Source organism: Octopus sinensis, linkage group LG6 (assembly GCF_006345805.1).
Source record: "Octopus sinensis linkage group LG6, ASM634580v1, whole genome shotgun sequence".
Classification (NCBI taxonomy): domain Eukaryota; kingdom Metazoa; phylum Mollusca; class Cephalopoda; order Octopoda; family Octopodidae; genus Octopus; species Octopus sinensis.
Genome location: NC_043002.1, coordinates 56,466,166 through 56,480,881, shown reverse-complemented (window position 1 = coordinate 56,480,881; position 14,716 = coordinate 56,466,166).

Here is a 14,716-nt window from a genome sequence, read left to right as displayed (position 1 = left end):
GAGCTACACCTTCACCACTAGGCTATACATCATCACTCTTTTACTCTTTTACTTGTTTCAGCCATTTGACTGTGGCCATGCTGGAGCACTGCCTTTTAGTTGAGCAAATCGACCTCAGGATTTATTCTTTGTAAGCCTAGTACTTATTCTATCGGTATCTTTTACTGAACCGCTAAGTTACAGGGACGTAAACACACCAACATCGGTTGACAAACACAGACACACAAACATATCCACTCACACATACATATATATATACATATATACAACGGGCTTCTTTCAGTTTCCATCTACCAAATCCACTCACAAGGCTTTGGTTGGCCCGAGGCTATAGTAGAAGACACTTGCCCAAGGTGCCATGCAGTGGGACTGAACCTAGAACCATGTGGTTGGTAAGCAAGCTACTTACCACACAGCCACTCCTACGCCTGGTCGTGAGTAATTTATAAAACAAAGAAATAGGAAGACAAGTTCTCTAATTTGTATCCAGTCACCCATCAAGAGATAATGGAACATTTCTATTTTAAAATCTACCTTACTAAAAGTGCATTTATTCCTATGAAATGTTTTTATCAATAATTTTCACTAATTCTCTTCTTTATCTGTTTATGACTTGTCTCTCTGAAGTTAATAGTGTGGAGACAGACATGGGAGGTTGTCAAATGAACACCTTACCTGACTGTTATTATTCTTTTTATTGCACTATTAAAAGAGAAACTAGCTTTCTGTTAGTTATGATGACAACAAGGGTTCCAGTTGATCCAATCAACGGAATAGGCTGCTCATGAAATTAACATGCAAGTGGCTGAGTAGCCCACGGACATGCACACTCTTTACGTAGTTCTCAGGGAGATCCAGTGTGACACAGAATGTGACAAGGCTGGCCCCTCTTGAATTACAGTTACAGCTCATTTTTGTCAAGTAAGAGGACTGGAGCAACATGATATAAAGTGTCTTGCTCAAGGGCCCAACACATCGCCTGGAATTGAACTCACGGCCTTATGACCACGAGTCGAACACCCTAACCACTAAGCCACATGCCTTCACATTGCGTTATACATGTTATGCTTTAGACCAGTGCTTCTCAAAGCGGTGGTCCATGGACCAGTACCAGTTGACAAGCCATTAGCTGCCAGTGCACAGCAAATTTCCAGAATAGAAAGAAACATTATAAAATGCTTATGTAATATTGTATTATCTGTTTACCAAATAAATATAAGATAAAAAAAAAATTGTCAACTTTTATTATATTCATTATTTATATATTGTTTCCAGTATAAATTAATATTACAAAGAAATATTACCAGACCCTGGCACATTGGAAAAAAAAAAAAACTGCTGGTACACCACATCAGATAATTTGAGAAGCACTGCTTTAGACAACCATAATGAAATGAAATTCTATTGTTAAAGTTGTTTAAAATCATGGCCTTTCTCTTTAGTGTCAGAAAATATTTCAGCCCCAGCTGCAGCTGACACTTTACAAGGCTTGGGTAAGGCTTAAAATAGCATACTACTCCTATATTTAGGACATAAGTACTGCTGCTATTGACACTGACATCCAGAAAAGGGCCACCCAGTTGATGAGCATTCCATCACTTTCAGACACACTCCAGCCTCTGACTCACAAGAAAGTAATCTCCTCTTTATGTCTTTTCCATTGCTACTGTTGTAAGGTGTTGTTGTTTGTTGTGGTTGTTGTGACTGTTCTGGTTATTGTGGTAGCTGATGGTGAATGGAAATGTCTTTCTCAGGGTTCGTGTAGAAGTAATTAACAACACTCACAACCAATTAACAGAAGATTTTATTACTGTACAGTGTTTTCTGTGTTGGTCCTTTAACGAAAACAAACTGCAACAATTTCACACCAGGAGAGTCATACTATGATAAAATAAGTACCAGTCATGCACTGAGGTCAACAGAATTTATTTGTCCTCCCCTCCCCTGAGATTGGTGACCTTTGATTTGATTGTCTCATTCCTCCTCACTCTTATACTGGGAGGTTGGCTGTTCAGAGCTTGTCATTATTATAGTATTGTGACACTCAACCCTCTGCATATTCAAAGCATTTTTATAAATTCGCCTTAAATGTCCATGTTTTCAAACTTTTAGTTAGCCCTTGCTTCTTACATTCTGTGTAATATAAAAATTTATATCACAACTGACCCTGGTGATCAACAGAAATTGAGACTGTGTATCATATAGGAGGGGGTACTGACAAGTTCCTGGCTTCAAGAGTATCGTGAAAGGCCTGATTGGAGGCCAACCTCCCAAATTCTTTTACAGGGCTTAGGAAAACTGAAGGACCACTGCAATAAGCATATGAATCCAAGAGGGGATTATGTTGAATAAAATCAGAATTGACTGATTCTCCTGTTTATTTTCTTTTACCCAAAGCCAGGAATTTTTTCAGTACCCCATTGTATATGATGCATGGATGCCAGGGAAATATCCTGTATATCATATATCAAATATCTTGTGTATCATATATCAAATATCCTGTATATTATATATTATGTGCCACCAGCACGTAAAAAGCACTATCCGAACGTGATTGATGCTAGGGCCACCTGACTGGCTCCCATGCTGGTGGCATGTAAATAGCACCCACTATACTCTCTCGGAGTGGATGGCGTTAGGAAGGGCATCCAACTGTAGAAACCTTACCAGATCAGATTGGAGCTTGGTGCAGCCTCCTGGCTTCCCAGACCTCAGTCAAACCATCCAACCCATGCCAGCATGGAAAACGGATGTTAAACAATGATGATGAAAAAAGGTATTTGGTTTAGTGGTTAGCATATTCAATTCCTAATTGTCAGATTATGTGTTCAATTCCCGGCGGTACCTTGTATCCTTGAGTAGAGCATTTTACTTCATGTTAAATAATAATAATAATGAAATTGTTGTGTACAGTGCTCAGGTGCACGACAACTTATCAGAGGTGCATGTACTGTACATAGAATGATTTACAAAGGTCAGGAAAGTGAACAGTGTATGAGTCATGATATACATATGTGCATGTGTATGGAGGGGGCTGGATATCAGGTGTAGGGTTAGTCTCAGCAACTAACAACTGATGCAGGTAGTTTGTTCCATGCTTCAGCAACTCTGAATGTGAAAAAATGTTTCTGAAAGTCATGGGAGTTGTGCTGTTTTCTGACTTTGTAGGCATGCCCACATGTGTTAGACACATGGAGCTTAAAATAGTGCTGAACGTGGATGTTGGCATGATGGTTAAAAATGTTTCTCCATTGCACTCAGCTGGCAAAAAGGAATTCTATCAGTATTTCAAAGGGCCAACCTTGTCACATTCTGTATCATGGTAAATCTCCCTGAGAAATACATTAAGGGTACACATGTCTGTGGAGTGCTCAGCCACTCAAACATTAATTTCACCAGCAGACTGTTCCATCAATTGGGTCGACTGGAACACTCATCATGTTAACCAACAGACAGCCAGATTAAACGGCCCAGTCCACTTAGCCACAAACAGGTCCCTCAAGGTAGGGACAACTCATTGCAGTAAGAAATTTGTTGTGCTAAGTTTAATCATCATCATCATTATCATCGTTTAACGTCTGTTTTCCATGCTGGCATGGGTTGGACGGTTCGACTGGGGTCTGGCAAGCCAGAAGGCTGCACCAGGTTCCAATCAAATGATTTTGGTAAATATATCTTTTAGAATGAGATATCAGTGTTATTTTCATTTTTGTGTAATTTAGACGGCAATTTATTCACCGCACTCTGTATGTATATATATCATCATCATCGTTAAATGTCTATTTTCCATGCTGGCATGGGTTGGACAGTTCAACTGTGGTCTGGGAAGCCAAGAGGCTGCACCAGGCTCCAGTCTGATCGGGCAGTGTTTCTACAGCTGTATGCCCTTCCTAACGCCAACCACTCCGAGAGTGTAGTGGGTGTTTTTTACGTTCCACCAGCACAGGAGCCAAGTGGGGCTGGCATCAACCACATTTGGATGGTGCTTTTTATGTGCCACTGGCACAGGAAGCCAGTTGGGGCAAGGGAGCTAGCATCAACCACATTTGGATGCTTTTTACATGCCACCGGCACAGGGAGCCAGACAGGTGGTGCTGGCATCAGCCATGTTCGGATGGTGCTTTTTACATGTCCAAATGATGCTTTTTACATGCAACTGTCACAGGAGCCAGTCAGGGTGAGGAAGCTGGCATCAACCACATTTGGATGGTGCTTTTTACATGCCACCAGCACAGGGAGCTAGACAGGTGGTGCTGGCATAGGCCATAACTATAATTTCTATTTGATTGTGGTTTGATGACATGAGAATAATTCACTAAATAATAGGTTGCCATCTTTAGTTCTTCAGTTTATGCTATGGAAACTCTCAAACAGCTTGGTCTACTTGGCTGTAGATAGGCACCAGAGGCTAGGAACAACTTGCTCTGTAAAAATTGATAATTAATTTGTTGGCATTAAATGCCAGGTTCAATTCCAAACATGAGAAACAACCCATCTGAGAAGATTTCACTATCAGTTAATGACATTTCAAGCAGAGATAAACAAATATATTGTGAACTGTCTGGAGGAAGGGGGGTGCAGACAGCAAATTGTAATTGAATGGATGAGAGGTGGTGGTGACGGTAGTAGTAGTGATGATGAAGTGGTGGTGGTAGTGGTGGTAGCAGTGGCAGCAGTAGTGGAGGTGACAATGGTAGCAGTGGGGAAGGCAGTGGTAACGGCGGGGGGGGGGGGGGGGTTCTTCCTTGCTGTGGTAGCTGTTGTGGTAATGGGAGATTATTTCTACATGTAAGCCTGATAGCAAAGCAGGTGCTATCATATTTGATGTAGCAAGTCCAGAAAATATTTAAAATAAAAATAAATGAAAACACTAAAATCTATTGTTTAATCAATTATGATAAATTATTCATTTTGTGCATTAGAAAGCAGGGGAGACAACCTTGAAAATTTAATTAATTAAATATGGAAAAGTATTGATGAGTCAGTTTGATCTTCAACGGTATGGTAGATGAGGTCTACTAAAACTGAAGCAGGTCCAAGCTGTCCCCATACTGCTCTCTGCAGCATCTTTTCAATTATTTTCTTTGCCCACTATTCCTGGAAGGGTCACTGGGGTAGAATCCTCAGGCTCCCTCCTTCATAGGGTCCTTTCAGAAGCAACCCTCATTACACTTTCTTGCCGGAGTCCCAAGCATGACCAACTAAAACTATGGATAGTGTCCAACCATTTCATCCTTGATCCACCCCTAGCTTTTCTGCCAGATGACTCAGCTTGAAGAATCCATCTTGTGGTTCTTTCCTGAGACATTCTAATCACATGAACTCTAGTACTGGTACTGTGATCCCTCAATGCAGAGAAGTAGTGGCTTAGCCTGGAACTCTGCTAGGCACACCCTGTCGAGTAACAATACTCCAGATATCCTTTGGGGGAACCCCACTTTGGCCACTTGTATTTGTAATCATATTTCTTTGGTAATGACCCAACATTCTTGACCATAAGTGAGAATAGACACAAAAGCCTAATTAAAGATAGCAAGTTTGGTTTTTTTCACCAACCTCTCCTCTTCTAAGGATCAAATGCTGAATCTAACACATTGTCGAGCCAACATCTGCAATTCTAGCATTCAATTCCCTATGGCATTCCTTATTTAATTAAAACTTTGGGGCGTTCTACTCTGCCTTTTCTTTATCATTATTTATCAGATTTTATTAATTTAAATTAACTGTGTAATTTATATAATTGCATAATTTAGATTAATTATGCAATTTAGGTAATTATGTAAGCAAACTATAGCTGTGTGAGTAAAAATTTTGTTTCAGGACTTTGTAGTAAGGGGTTTAGTCCTAATATCTGGGCTCAGTTGGATGGCATGCTCTTCTATAGATGTGAAGCTGTGAGTTTACTAATAACAAGTGAGTAAAATTGATAGATGGAAAGTGGAAGAAGATAGATAGATAGATAGATGCATGCATGCATACATTGAAATGATTGGCTGAAAATCGAGGATTCATCCAGTCAGGCTGATTACCTGGATCAGCCTGACTATCCCTCTCCATCCCTCCTGATCTTCCAATAGTGTTTTTAGGTCTTCAACTTGGCATCCAACATCTACAAGCTGTTGTATATACATCCTCTATGGTCTTCCAGCTGCTGTGGTACCATGATTTGGTGTCCACAGCAACACGTTACTCACAAGTTATTTACTTCTCTAGCAATGGCCAGTAAACTTCAATCTCCGCTCTTGGATGGTTGATGAGAAAGTTGGTACATTCCCATATAACTGTTGTTTTGTTGGGTGCTCCCTCCAAGAGATGTTGAGCTCTGCACGTAATATTCTGGTGTAGGCACTGTCCTGCATGCACCTGAGTCTCTAGGTGAGAGTCCAAGTTGGAGATCCATATACAAGCATAAATTCAAAAACTGGTCTGAAGAATTGTCCTTCAATTTATCTGGTAGAGTTGACTTCCATATTGTTCTAAGACCGTCTATAGCTGCCCAACCCTTAGCAACGAAAGATTTAATATCTTTTTCAGTGGACATGATGTTGCTGCCTCGGTAAGTAAACTCCTTGACATTTTTCAAGGGTTTCTGTTCGATGGTCCCTGTTGTATTCAGGGTGGCAAACCTTGTCTTCTTTTCATTCACATATAGTCCTATGTTTGCAGCAGCATTTTCCAGGAGATGGAGTAAAAGTTCAGCATTTTTTATGTTGTCTGTGAAGAGTGCTATTTCATCAACATAATCTGCATCAGTCAAGTAGGTGGCCAGATATTTTCTGCTTCTAGACTTCTGTAAAGTAAAACCGAGATTATTGTGTTGATCAATTAGGTACGCAATACATAATTGAGACACAGGATGAACAAGTAAGGAGCTAGTGTGTCACCCTGCAGTACTCCTACACAAACATCGAAGTCAGTATCTCCATCTGGTGACTGCACATTTGCTTGGATGTTTTTATACAGCATCATTACAGCCTTTATTGTTTCATCAGGGATTCCATATGCCCTAGAAATTTCTTATCTCTGTGTACAGAGTCAAAGGCTTTGGAGAAATCAACAAATAGCAGAACTGCAGTAAGGTCTTTGGCTTGTACTCCTTCCAACATCCTCCTAACAGTGAGAATTTGATCAAATGTCGAGCAGCTCTTCCTAAATCCATTTTGAATTTTTTCTAAGAACTCTTTCAATTTAAGGTTGGATTCACTTGAGTAGCAATGCATTGTAAATCTGCAATTGGTGTTAATGTAATTCTTCTGTAGTTTATTGCAAGGCCCAGATCCCCTTTTTGGGGGAAAGGAAGAATACATCCTTTGGTCCAGACTTTTATCTCACTTTGATGATATTCTGAGTTGCATGATTTGAGAAGAATGTCATTGAAATTTCCGGTTTTCCAGGCGTCAGGAGGGACGTCATCCAGTCCTGCAGCCTTTCAGTTTTTGGTCTTCCTCAGTATGACTTCAATCACTTCTATCCAGGACCTCCTCAAAATTACAATGGATCTGCTGGTTTGATACATTTGGTGATTTCCCAAGGTTTTGAAAATGGTCTTTCCACTTACTTAGTCTCTCCTGTAGGCTAGGGGGCCTTCAACTTTGCTTTGGAGGATTTCTTCTAACCACTCACTTCATTTACTGTCTGCCACACATACACACACACTGGTGGATGGATAGCAGTCATAATCTAATTGTACATTCAAGGAAGACTATGCATGTGTGCATGTGTGTGTATGTGTTCATGACTGAGTACGTGTCCCACCTCACTGATTCTAAGCAAAAGCTTCACCTTTCACACAAATGATGACATTTATTTACAGTCCATAATGCAGACATACCACAGGTTATATATATTATATATATATAATGCAGACATACCAGGTTGAGTCAAATAGTTTTTCTGATTTTCACTAATGATTTTTGGCAACATGCATCTCAATGTTATAACATTAATTTCATACAACTAGTTGCCCAATTCAGTTCTATATTTAAGAGATGAGGAATTATGTACATTATTTACATTTGACCGATATTTGTCCTCATCTTGTTTGTTGTTAACACGTTTCAGCTGATATACCATCCAGCCTTCATCAGGTGCCTTGGGGCATGTGGCGTAATGGTTAAGAGCAGGGCTATTAACCTCAAGATTCTGAGTTCAATTCCAGGCAGTGACCTGAATAATAATAATAATAATTACAACAACAACAACAACAACAACAACATCAAAAAATACCTTAGGAATGAGAACCCAGGTTCGAAATTTCCCCAAGACACCTAATGAAGGCTGGAGGGGATATCAGCCGAAACGTTGTGTTAACAACAAACAAGATGAGGACAAATATCTGTCAAATGTAAATAATGTAAATAATGTAAATAGTTGTCCAATTGTTGTTGAATCGTTTATTCTTTATTTTACAGCTTTGATAATGAAGGTTGAAAAAATTGTAATTGGAGCCATTTTACACTACCTGTGGGAAAAAATGACTGAGTGGAAGGCAACAGCAAAAAAAAAACTAGTAATGTGGAAGGCCTGGGAACTGTCAATGAAGATGTAGCACAAAACTGGTTCCGATGTTTCAAGGAAGGTGATACCAGCCTCAAAGACAAAACTAGGTCAGGATGACCTGTTGTGGAAGATGAGGCCATGTTTGAAATAGTCAGATAATAACTTGTTGTTGGCAGAACTTGGTCCTTCACACAGCACCATCAATCAACACTTCTATAAGTTTGACCTTGTGAATAGAAGCTGTCAAGAAGCTTCTCATGAAATGACCAATGACCCATATGAACATTTGCAAACAACTGCTGGCAAATACTCACGATGCCTGTTTTTGGCATTAAAATTTAACTGGGAATGAAAAATGGATCTTACTTTCATAATTCTTATAAGAGAAATCAGTGGCTTTGTTCCAGCCAGACATCAGAGTTTGTTGTCCAAGAAGGGTGGTTTAAACAGAAGGCCATGTTATGTATCATACTTGGCGGAATTTCAAGATGTGTTGAGGTGTTGTACTTTGAGCTTGTCCCAGATGATTACGCTGTGAATGCCAACCTTTATACTCAATAACTGCATACAATATATGATGCTTTGAAAGCCCGTGACCCTGTATCGGTCAACTGAAGGCATGCACTCCTACAGCAAGACAATTCCCCTGCATGCACTGCTAATGTGACCAAGTGCAAATTTGGGGAATTTGAGGGACTGGATGACCACCTCTTCCAAGCTGTGGTTCATTTTCTGTACAGACAGAGACTCGACAATGTGGCTGATGTTGAAACCAGGAGCAGGGAGATTTTTGCCTTTAAACAAGTCAAACGGCATAAGCATAGAATTGGGCTTCTGGTACAACAATGGCAACAGACAACAGAATAGGATGGAATATATGTTGATGAATAAACACTTTACACGTGTAATTTTTCTGAACTATTAATTCATCATCATTATCATCATTTAACATCCATTTTCCATGCTGCCATGGTTTGGACGGTTAGACAAGAACTAGCAAAATCAGAGGCCATACCAGGTTCCATTATCTGTTTTGGTTTGGTTTCTACAGCTGGATGCTCATCCTAACACCAACCACTTTACAGAGTGTACTGGGTGTTTTTACATGGTACCATCGCCAGTGCTTTATTCAGCACCATCACCAACAATAACGATTTTTTACATGGCACTTTGGTTTTAGGATATCAATTCTGTTGTGGTGGGCAGGTCTTCTTGAGTTGAAATACAAAAAGACCTCAACCTGGTGTCCAGACTTCTTGACATGGGTGCTCTGATTGGAAGACAAAAAGCCTCACCATTCATGGAAATGATGTTGTTTGTAGGTCTGTGACAGCATGCTGGACTGTTTGTCGTTTGGTAGACTGTGCAAATATGTGACGGTTGATGTCATGAAAGGCATCTGACCATTGAAAATCTGCCCTCAAGTATAGATGAGTAGATATTAGAATAATGATGATGAAGATGATGATGATGATGATAGTGGTGGTGGTGACAGCGACAGTGATGATGATGGTGTTGAGGCTAATGATGATGATGACGATGATGATGGTAATTATGATGATGACAACAATGATAATTGTTCTCATAAAAGTGTAATTTTAATTAAAATTTCTTGCTTTATTACATCAAGTATAATCTTCATCCAAGTGGTTCAAATGCATGCCTCAGATTTCCAAGTGGTTTAAAAGTGTCAGCAGAAGAGCACCAAGGAGTCATGATCTGGATGTGGCCTGGAACTCTTTAAAGTGTAAGTTAAGGCCCAAACCACTGGCCTGAAAGGAGTGTTTCTTCCCTGCAGACCTTCTGCTGTTCAGCTCTCTTGAGAGGTTCTTACCATTTTAATATAAAAGCTAATTGTCAACTATTTATTCATCACCAACCATTATTAATCTCAATTAAGAAAATTACAGTTGTCAGTGACAGTTGACGACTCTCAGTCACAATGTTGTCGTCATCAGCACCATCATCATCATCATCATCGCCATCACCTTCACCATTATCATCATCATTACCATCACCATCATTATCATCATCATCACCATGATCAAGATTATGATTAATCATCATCATTTAACAGCCATGCTCTATGCTGGCATGGGTGGGATGACACAACAGGAACTGACAGGTCCAAGAACTGCATCATGCTTCATTGCCAGCTTTGGCATGCTTTCTACAGCTGGATACCCTTTTTTAATGCCAACCACTTTACAGAGTGGACTGGCTGCATATTTTTCATAGCACCAGCATTAGTGATGTTACCATGCAACTTGCAAAACTATGATCCCTGAAAGAGGCAGCTTTGTGATAGGGGACAAGGGATGAAAGTATGAGAGAAGAGGCCAGAGCAGAACAGGCTTCTTGCTGTAGAGGAGCTACATGGCTACTTATGAGGTGGAGCTGGAAATAGATAGAAGTAGTGATAATGAAGAGTCTGTTTGGGTCCTCAATGTACAAAAGTGAGTTGAAGTGAATGGGGAACAGAAGAACAGTTACAGCAACAATCATTCAAGTTGATCCGATCAAAAGAACAGCCTGCTCATGAAATTAACCTGCAAGTGATTGGGCACTCCACAGACACACACGCCCTTAATGTAGTTCTTAGGGAGATTCAGCATGATACAGAATGTGACATGGTTGGCCCCTTTGAATTACAGGTGCAATTCTTTTTGCCTGCTGAGTCAACTGGAGCAACATGAAATGAAGTATCTTGAAATACACAACATGCTGCCAGGATTAGAACTCATATCCTTTTTTTTCTCTAGTTTCAGCTCAGAGCTGCGGCCATGCTGATGCACTGCCATTTTAGGTTTCCAATAGAACTCTCTGAGAGAAATGTTACAGAAAGAAGCCACCTCGCTGTTTCTGGCAATAAATACATTTGTTTTTGTTTTTCCAGTTTCAGCTCTTGAGCTGCGGCCATGCTGGGGCACCGCCATTGTGGTGAAAGAGTACAACAGGGATCACCACCCCCTGCCGGAGCCTCGTAGAGCTTTTTAGGTGTTTTCGCTCAATAAACACACACAACGCCCGGTCTGAGAATCGAAACCGCGATCCTGCGACCGCGAGTCCGCTGCCCTAACCACTAGGCCATTGCGCCTCTACATTGTAAACAAAATTTTGTCATGGGCCACCAAAATACCTCTAATTTACTATTTCACTTGTGTGGACCTCAAAAAATTTTATATGGACCCCTAGGGGTCATAAGGAATCCAATTGAGAAGCACTGATTTAAACTGACCTTAATATTCTTATGTCTGTTTTTTCATGCTACCATGAGTTAGTTCTATTATTTAGGCATTGTCTTACAGGTGGGTGCACTCCCTGACACTAACTCTTACCTGTTTAAAGTAAGGGAACTCTTATTCCACACCACACTGAAGGTATGAAGCAAGCAGACAAGTTATTGCAAGGACAAATGCTAACAAGAACACCAAGCAAATGTCATGACTTTCAAAGAAGTGAGCATAGATGTAAACACACACACACACACACAAAGATAGAGAATTGAAGTGTTGATATTTTTAAAACTGAATTTGGTTGTTCTTTGGTCATTCTGTTGCCTGGGTACATCACATCCTCTTCACCAGGCTTTCTAGGGTCTTTAGTAGGAACAATTCAGTGCCAGTCCGGTAGCACTGGCATCAACCACACTCCAATGGTGCTTTTTACATGCCACCAACACAGGTGCCAGTCACATAGTACTGGGATCAGCCATGACAATGATTTCATTGGAGTCAACTGGTCTTTTCATGCACAGCATATCACCCAATGATTGAAGGGTGGTCTTAAATAGGCAGTTTCAAATTTTGGTGCCAATCCAACAATTTTAGGGAGAAGGGGTTAATCAATTACATCAACCCCAGTGTTCATCTGGTACTTATTTTATTGACTCTAAAGGGATGAAAGGCAAAGTCAACCATGGTGGAATTTGAACCTGGAGCATAAAGATCCAGAAGAGCTAAGCATTTTGTCTGACATGCTAATGATTCTACCCTAACCCTAACTTAGATTGGTTTCAGCCATTATCAGCCCAGGCAATGACTAACTGAATAGTACCACCTGGAAAAGGCTTTTAGTTAATTATTTCAGGACACCATGGACCAGTTATTATTGGTTGAGACATATCCAGGTGTAGGTGGTTTATATGGTATTTCATGGAGGAATTTGTCCAGGTACCGTTTGAAAGTTGTGGTGTCTTTTTCTACTTTAATTTCTTTCAGAATAACATTGAAAAGAGTAGGACCATTTGCAGTGAAGAAATTGTGTTGCAATGTTCTTATATGATATGATCTTGACCTTTGTAGGGGACACATTGCACAAATACCCTCTCACAGTAATACATTGGAATCTAATCAATTAATCGTACCTTCTCACAGTAATATACTGAGATCTGGTTAATAAACTCTATCCTCCTATATTAATGTATTGGGATCCAGTTAATCAACTGTACTCTCTCTCAATAATATACTAGCTAATCCAGTGTACCCTCTAACAGTAATATCCTAGGGTCTAGTTAATAAACCATACCCTCTCTTACAGGGGTCTAGCTGTAAAGTGTACTTGGCTAAATTTATGGTCTTGTACCAAAGTTAAGCACTTCTGTTTGTTATTGTTAGGAGAGTGGTATAGGCAGATGAAATCACACTGGACTTCATGAATAGTTTAAATCCTGCTCTGTTTGCCTTTAATTCATTTCAGACCAATAAATTAGGCATCAGTAATACACAAGAGATCAGCATCACCATTTCTCCCCTTCACAACTAGTCGTCATCATCACCATCTAAAGTTTGCCTCCCATACTACCCAGACATGATTTTAGGCAGAGAAATGGCTGTGTGGGTAAGAAACTTGCTTTCCAAGCACATGGTTTCAGGTTCAATCACACAGCATGGTACCTTGAGCAAGTGTCTTCTACTTACTCTGTGTAATGCCTTTATGGCAAAATCATTGAAATAAAGTGTCTTTTACTTTAGTCTTGGGCCAACCAAAACCTTATGAGAGAATTTGGTAAACAGAAGTTTTGTCATGTATCTACAAAAGTGTACTTTATATTAGTACAATTCCATATTGTTGATGCTGAAGAAAGATGGAGGCTGAAACAACGAAAGAAGACATGTCTGATTATTCAGGCCCACTTCTAAACATTAGTGTTTGGAAACATGAAATTTTGAAGGAAGATTTTAACCCTTTTGTTACGAACCCAGCTCTGACCCTGAGTACAAATGTCTTGTTTTCATAAGTTTTGAATTAAAATCTTCCACCAAACCTTAGTCACAATTTATGTTCCTAACACTAGCTTAATGATAACTAACTTATTTTACTAAATTCTTTGTTATATTTACAGTAATTGAAAGAAACACAGAGCATCTCAACAGAAATGCAGTAACAAAAGGGTTCATTTAGATCACTTCAAAGTTTGTATTACAGAATGGGGGTGGGGTCAGACAGATTGTTTTCAAAAGGCTTAACCTCTCATTACCATTTTTCTGTTGAAATGGAGGGCCTTTGTTTCAATTAATTTTGAAAATAACAACAAATTTAGAAAAATAATTTTGTCATTGATAAGCTGAAGTTTGGAACATAAATGAACATGAAATTTAGAAAGATTTCAATTCAGATCAATTTAAAACATGAACTTTGAATCATGGAACCATGAACTTTTGAGTGAAGATTTTTTTTTTATCAGAGAACAAGAGGCAGTCTCAGGTGGATTGCTATCAAAAAGGTTAAAGCTATTTTACTCCTCTTCAAATACCAGAATTATTGTTGTTATGGCGGAAATAGTAAATATTTCCCACTGGAAAGTGTTTTCTCTCTCTTAAGTCTAGAGTAGCATTTTCAATGATGGCTCCCATGACCATATGCGGCCCTCAAGCACCCTTTCCGCGGCCGTCCTTCTATATATATATAAATTTTTCTTTAATTGACTTATGCTTTATTTTTTATTTTGGTGCAGCCCCTAAAAAAATTCAGGTTTGGGATCTGGCCCGAATATTAAAAAGGTTGAGACCTACTGGTTTCAAGAGTCGGACAATTGGTGCCCACCACACTTGGAAGGGAGAGATCCCTAAATTGGAAACCTGGTTAAAGTGTTTGTCATAGTTAGACTACATTAAAGGTGGCGATGTTAAACTGGGCGAGGCCATGGCAGGATTTGAACCCAGAACGCAATGAGTCAGAACAAACACAAAGTATCATATCTGACTTTCTCACGATA